The 6,310-nt window shown below is 43.7% G+C and overlaps 3 long non-coding RNA genes across 5 annotated transcripts; 2 read left to right on the forward strand and 1 right to left on the reverse strand.

Annotated features, from left to right (window-relative positions):
- Positions 1-208: 208 nt before the first annotated feature.
- Positions 209-1,183, forward strand: LOC127917952 (uncharacterized). Its single transcript, XR_008098115.1, has 3 exons — positions 209-456; positions 498-754; positions 1,160-1,183. It is a non-coding gene; the product is annotated as an uncharacterized LOC127917952 (long non-coding RNA).
- Positions 1,184-2,893: 1,710 nt separating this feature from the next.
- On the reverse strand, positions 2,894-3,587 carry LOC127917954 (uncharacterized). 2 transcript variants are annotated; one of them, XR_008098119.1, is made up of 4 exons: positions 3,477-3,587; positions 3,282-3,437; positions 3,088-3,165; positions 2,894-3,009 (listed from the first exon to the last, which is right to left on the reverse strand). It is a non-coding gene; the product is annotated as an uncharacterized LOC127917954 (long non-coding RNA). The 2 variants fall into 2 exon arrangements; XR_008098118.1 differs by having other exon boundaries at positions 3,243-3,437.
- On the forward strand, positions 2,916-5,624 carry LOC127917953 (uncharacterized). Of its 2 annotated transcripts, none has more exons than XR_008098117.1 (3): positions 2,916-3,136; positions 3,214-5,323; positions 5,610-5,624. It is a non-coding gene; the product is annotated as an uncharacterized LOC127917953 (long non-coding RNA). The 2 variants fall into 2 exon arrangements; XR_008098116.1 differs by lacking the exon at positions 5,610-5,624 and adding an exon at positions 5,411-5,425.
- The last annotated feature ends 686 nt before the right edge of the window (positions 5,625-6,310 follow it).

The following is a 6,310-nucleotide window of genomic DNA, read 5'->3' on the forward strand; positions in this document are numbered from 1 at the left end:
ACCCCCCCTCTCCTCCTCTTTTTTTCTCAGACAGCCTGTTTCTCTATTTGCAGTTTGACACACACAAGTCTTCTCCGCTTCAGTCTCTGATGAACAGCGTGTGTTTTGTATCACTAATATTTAGTCAATTGGAAGCGCAGTGCAGAGGAGACAGTGGACAGTGCTGTAAGAGATGCTTGTGTTGTTCAGCTCTGGCTGTACCCCTCTGTCAGGCTTCTGTTCATCCTTTAGATACCTGCATGTCGTGCTTTACTGGTGTCAGAATCAACCTCTGGTTATGTGTTGGACCGGGCAGATTTCTCTCTCTGGTGTATCACTGCTGGAGTCTGAGTCAGTGGGATGTTTTAGGTTGAGTGAGTCAGTGGGATGTTTTAGGTTGAGTGAGTCAGTGGGATGTTTTAGGTTGAGTGAGTCGGTGGGATGTTTTAGGTTGAGTGAGTCAGTGGGATGTTTTAGGTTGAGTGAGTCAGTGGGTTGTTTTAGGTTGAGTGTTTTAGGTTGAGTGAGTCGGTGGGATGTTTTAGGTTGAGTGAGTCAGTGGGATGTTTTAGGTTGAGTGAGTCAGTGGGATGTTTTAGGTTGAGTGTTTTAGGTTGAGTGAGTCGGTGGGATGTTTTAGGTTGAGTGAGTCAGTGGGATGTTTTAGGTTGAGTGAGTCAGTGGGATGTTTTAGGTTGAGTGAGTCAGTGGGATGTTTTAGGTTGAGTGAGTCGGTGGGATGTTTTAGGTTGAGTGAGTCGGTGGGATGTTTTAGGTTGAGTGAGTCAGTGGGATGTTTTAGGTTGAGTGAGTCAGTGGGATGTTTTAGGTTGAGTGAGTCAGTGGGTTGTGTTAGGTTGAGTGAATCGGTGGGATGTTTTAGGTTGAGTGTGTTAGGTTGAGTGAGTCGGTGGGATGTTTTAGGTTGAGTGTGTTAGGTTGAGTGAGTCAGTGGGATGTTTTAGGTTGAGTGAGTCAGTGGGATGTTTTAGGTTGAGTGAGTCAGTGGGATGTTTTAGGTTGAGTGAGTCAGTGGGATGTTTTAGGTTGAGTGAGTCAGTGGGTTGTGTTAGGTTGAGTGAGTCGGTGGGATGTTTTAGGTTGAGTGAGTCAGTGGGTTGTTTTAGGTTGAGTGAGTCAGTGGGATGTTTTAGGTTAGTGAGTCGGTGGGATGTTTTAGGTTGAGTGAGTCGGTGGGATGTTTGTAGGTTGAGTGAGTCGGTGGGATGTTTTAGGTTGAGTGAGTCAGTGGGATGTTTTAGGTTGAGTGAGTCAGTGGGTTGTGTTAGGTTGAGTGAGTCGGTGGGATGTTGAGTGGAGAGACTGTATTTAATCGACTGAATGAATGAACCCAGAGGTTCACCTGAAAAGAAGGGGAGTACATCACCACAGAGGACAACATCACCACAGAGGACAACATCACCAGAGGACAACGTCACCACAGAGGACAACGTCACCACAGAGGACAACATCACCAGAGGACAACATCACCACAGAGGACAACATCACCACAGAGGACAACATCACCACAGAGGACAACATCACCACAGAGGACAACATCACCACAGAGGACAACATCACCAGAGGACAACATCACCACAGAGGACAACGTCACCACAGAGGACAACGTCACCACAGAGGACAACGTCACCACAGAGGACAACGTCACCACAGAGGACAACGTCACCACAGAGGACAACGTCACCACAGAGGACAACATCACCACAGAGGACAACGTCACCACAGAGGACAACGTCACCACAGAGGACAACATCACCACAGAGGACAACATCACCACAGAGGACAACATCACCACAGAGGACAACATCACCAGAGGACAACATCACCACAGAGGACAACATCACCAGAGGACAACGTCACCACAGAGGACAACGTCACCACAGAGGACAACATCACCACAGAGGACAACATCACCACAGAGGACAACATCACCACAGAGGACAACATCACCACAGAGGACAACATCACCACAGAGGACAACATCACCACAGAGGACAACATAACCAGAAGAGCTGCTTTCTGTCATATTTTTGTGCATTCCTATTTGAAGACTGGAGCCATGCTTTTGTTATTTAAACCAGGAAGTTTATTTAGTTTCAATAACATCTGTTTTGTTGTGATTTTGCTTCTGCGTCCTACCCACTGACCACCTCTACTGAGCCCCTAAAGTTACTGATGAAGTAGAGGTCAGAAATTGTCAGGTCTCACTTCTAACCTTTCAGTTTGACCCTTGAACTTTGACATATGATGTCCTGTAGATTTTGAAAGCCCTTCAGACTGATTAATCAGCTCTAACATATCGCACAGCTAGTGGCTTGCCCATTTCAAACCTGCCACACTGATAGGGAATACTACACAAGAAACTCCCCGTATAGAAGATTCAACTACACTGAACAAAAATACAAAACACAACATGCAACAATTTCAAAGATTTTACTGAGTAACAGTTCATATAAAGAAATCAGTCAATTTAAATCCATTTGTTAGGCCCTGATATATGGATTTCATGGCTGGGAATACAGATATGCATCTGATCACAGATACCTTGGTCTGCAGTTGGATATATTGAGGCCGGTTGGACATACTGCCAAATTCTAACAAACGACTTTGGAGGAGACTATAGCTAGAGAAATTAACATTCAATTCTCTGGCAACAGCTCTGGTGGACATTCCTGCGGTCAGCATGCCAATTGCACGCTCCCTCAACAGCACATTTTAGAGTGGCCTTTTTGTCACCTGCACAAGGTGCATCTATGTAATTATCATGCTGTTTAATCAGCTTCTTGATATGCCACACCTGTCAGGTGAATGTATTTTCCTGGCAGAGGAGAAATGCTCACTAACAGGGATGTCAACAGATTTGTGAGAAGAAGAAAATGCGTAAAAAGTTTTTTTTTGTGCGTAAAGAACATTTCTGGGATCTGTTATTTCCACTCATGAAACATGGGACCAAATCTTTACATGTTGTGTTTATATTTTATTCAGTGTAGACACCCTGTGGGGTTGTACCTCACCGTAGGTCAGTGTAGACACCCTGTGGGGTTGTACCTCACCGTAGGTCAGTGTAGACACCCTGTGGGGTTGTACCTCACCGTAGGTCAGTGTAGACACCCTGTGGGGTTGTACCTCACCGTAGGTCAGTGTAGACACCCTGTAGGGTTGTACCTCACCGTAGGTCAGTGTAGACACCCTGTGGGGTTGTACTCACCGTAGGTCAGTGTAGACACCCTGTGGGGTTGTACCTCACCGTAGGTCAGTGTAGACACCCTGTGGGGTTGTACCTCACCGTAGGTCAGTGTAGACACCCTGTGGGGTTGTACCTCACCGTAGGTCAGTGTAGACACCCTGTGGGGTTGTACCTCACCGTAGGTCAGTGTAGACACCCTGTGGGGTTGTACCTCACCGTAGGTCAGTGTAGACACCCTGTGGGGTTGTACCTCACCGTAGGTCAGTGTAGACACCCTGTAGGGTTGTACCTCACCGTAGGTCAGTGTAGACACCCTGTGGGGTTGTACCTCACCGTAGGTCAGTGTAGACACCCCGTGGAGTTCTACCTCACCGTAGGACAGTATCCGGCAGGGTAGCCTAGTGGTTAGAGCGTTGGACTAGTAACCGAAAGGTTGCAAGTTCGAATCCCCGAGCCGACGAGGTACAAATCTGTCGTTCTGCCCCTGAACAGGCAGTTAACTCATTGTTCCTAGGCAGTCATTGAAAATAAGAATTTGTTCTTAACTAACTGACTTGCCTAGTAAAAAAAAATGTTTTAATCCATTACCAGCCCCTTCACGCAGGCCTTCTTAGGGAGACATCATAGCACTTGATTTGTTTTATTCACCTGTTTCTAATTCTGGTGTTTTTAGTGTTGCTCTCTCATTCTGGCTGCACCTCCCTAACCTCTGACCTAACCTCTGATCCTGTATCATGTTCTACAGAAGCCAGGGAACCATTTGGTTTGTAGGGTGAGGTGCTACTTTAGAATGATGTTATTAAAAAAATACACATAAAAGTTATTTGAATGATGAAACAATTGAAGGAATATTGAATGAGCCTTGGAGATAATGTGGATTTGTTAGTTTCAGGTGGTGTGTGAGTTTTGAGTGATTATAATGCGAAGGGAGTTCGGATACGGTCCTATCTGTACTTGGCGAGTTTGGTCTGCTCTAAACCACGCCCTCTCTGAGATCTTTAGAATGTTTATCAAACCTGTTTAGAAGTTTATGGTTTACATCAACGTCCTCCATCTTGTCAGAAAGCTGTTCTCACCCACAGAGCAACACTTTTATTACAATACGTCTGATGTTACGGGTCATCTCTCTGGCCAAACTCTGTAATCTCCCTCTGGAACAGTCCTGTGTCCCTGTAGTTTTAGTTTATTGTCCCCTTTTCTTGGTATCTATTTTGTTTTGATTTGGAGATGGTTCCGAGCTGCTAAATCAGTGTAGTTGAACAGCAGGCCTTCTCTTCTGACTCTTGCCACGGTGACAACAGGCCTTCTCTTCTGACTCTTGCCACGGTGACAACAGGCCTTCTCTTCTGACTCTTGCCACGGTGACAACAGGCCTTCTCTTCTGACTCTTGCCACGGTGACATCAGGCCTTCTCTTCTGACTCTTGCCACGGTGACAACAGGCCTTCTCTTCTGACTCTTGCCACGGTGACAACAGGCCTTCTCTTCTGACTCTTGCCACGGTGACAACAGGCCTTCTCTTCTGACTCTTGCCACGGTGACAACAGGCCTTCTCTTCTGACTCTTGCCACGGTGACAACAGGCCTTCTCTTCTGACTCTTGCCACGGTGACAACAGGCCTTCTCTTCTGACTCTTGCCACGGTGACAACAGGCCTTCTCTTCTGACTCTTGCCACGGTGACAACAGGCCTTCTCTTCTGACTCTTGCCACGGTGACAACATTGACAACAGGTGAAAAATCCTTTCTGCATATTATTATTAGCTGTAAAAAAAATGTTAAAAAATACATGTATTTATTGTGTACAAAATGTTCAATAATAAAACGGATGGAAAAATTCCGTTTTTTTTGTCTTTTTGTTCTTCACAGTAGACATAGTTAAATCATCTCTGTCCAAGATATTATAGTTAAATCATCTCTGTCCAAGATATTATAGTTAAATCATCTCTCTCCAAGATATTATAGGTAAATCATCTCTCTCCAGGATATTATAGGTAAATCATCTCTCTCCAAGATATTATAGTTAAATCATCTCTGTCCAAGATATTATAGTTAAATCATCTCTCTCCAAGATATTATAGTTAAATCATCTCTGTCCAAGATATTATAGTTAAATCATCTCTCTCCAAGATATTATAGGTAAATCATCTCTCTCCAGGATATTATAGGTAAATCATCTCTCTCCAAGATATTATAGTTAAATCATCTCTGTCCAAGATATTATAGTTAAATCATCTCTCTCCAAGATATTATAGTTAAATCATCTCTCTCCAAGATATTATAGTTAAATCATCTCTCTCCAAGATATTATAGTTAAATCATCTCTCTCCAAGATATTATAGTTAAATCATCTCTCTCCAAGATATTATAGTTGAATCATCTCCAAGATATTATAGTTAAATCATATCTCTCCAAGATATTATAGTTAAATCATCTCTCTCCAAGATATTATAGTTAAATCATCTCTCTCCAAGATATTATAGTTAAATCATCTCTCTCCAGAATATTGTAGTTAAGTAGACCCACACCAGCATAGAGAGGCAGGTCCTGGACTGATGGAGGACTGGCCTGAGAATGTATAAGCGAATGTGGGATCTATTGTCAATTAAGGTCTTCCATTTGAAAAATCTGACCATAATTCTGTCCTCCTGATTCCTGCTTACAAGCAAAAGTTAAAGCAGGAAGCACCAGTGACTCTGTCTATAAAAAAGTGGTGAGATGAGGCAGATGCTAAACTACAGGACTGTTTTTCTAGCACAGACTGGAATATGTTCTGGGATTCTTTCCGATGGCATTGAGGAGTATACCACCGGTCATTGGCTTTATCAATAAGTGCATCAATGACGTCGTCCCCACAGTGACAGTACGTACACTTGAAGTCGGAAGTTTCTATACACCAAATACATTTAAAGTCCGTTTTTCACAATTCCTGACATTTAATCATAGTAAAAAGTCCCTATCTTAAGTCAGTTAGGATCGCCACTTTATTTAAAGAATGTGAAATGGGGGATCACGTGACCCCTTGAACGAGATGGCCGCATGAACTAAGAGCTCCGCACAAGTAGTTTCCAATTCCTAATCTTACCTCCACCCAAGTTCAAACTCATTTAGCTTTAGTAAGAAAAA

This window comes from Oncorhynchus keta, unplaced genomic scaffold (assembly GCF_023373465.1).
Source record: "Oncorhynchus keta strain PuntledgeMale-10-30-2019 unplaced genomic scaffold, Oket_V2 Un_contig_12530_pilon_pilon, whole genome shotgun sequence".
Classification (NCBI taxonomy): domain Eukaryota; kingdom Metazoa; phylum Chordata; class Actinopteri; order Salmoniformes; family Salmonidae; genus Oncorhynchus; species Oncorhynchus keta.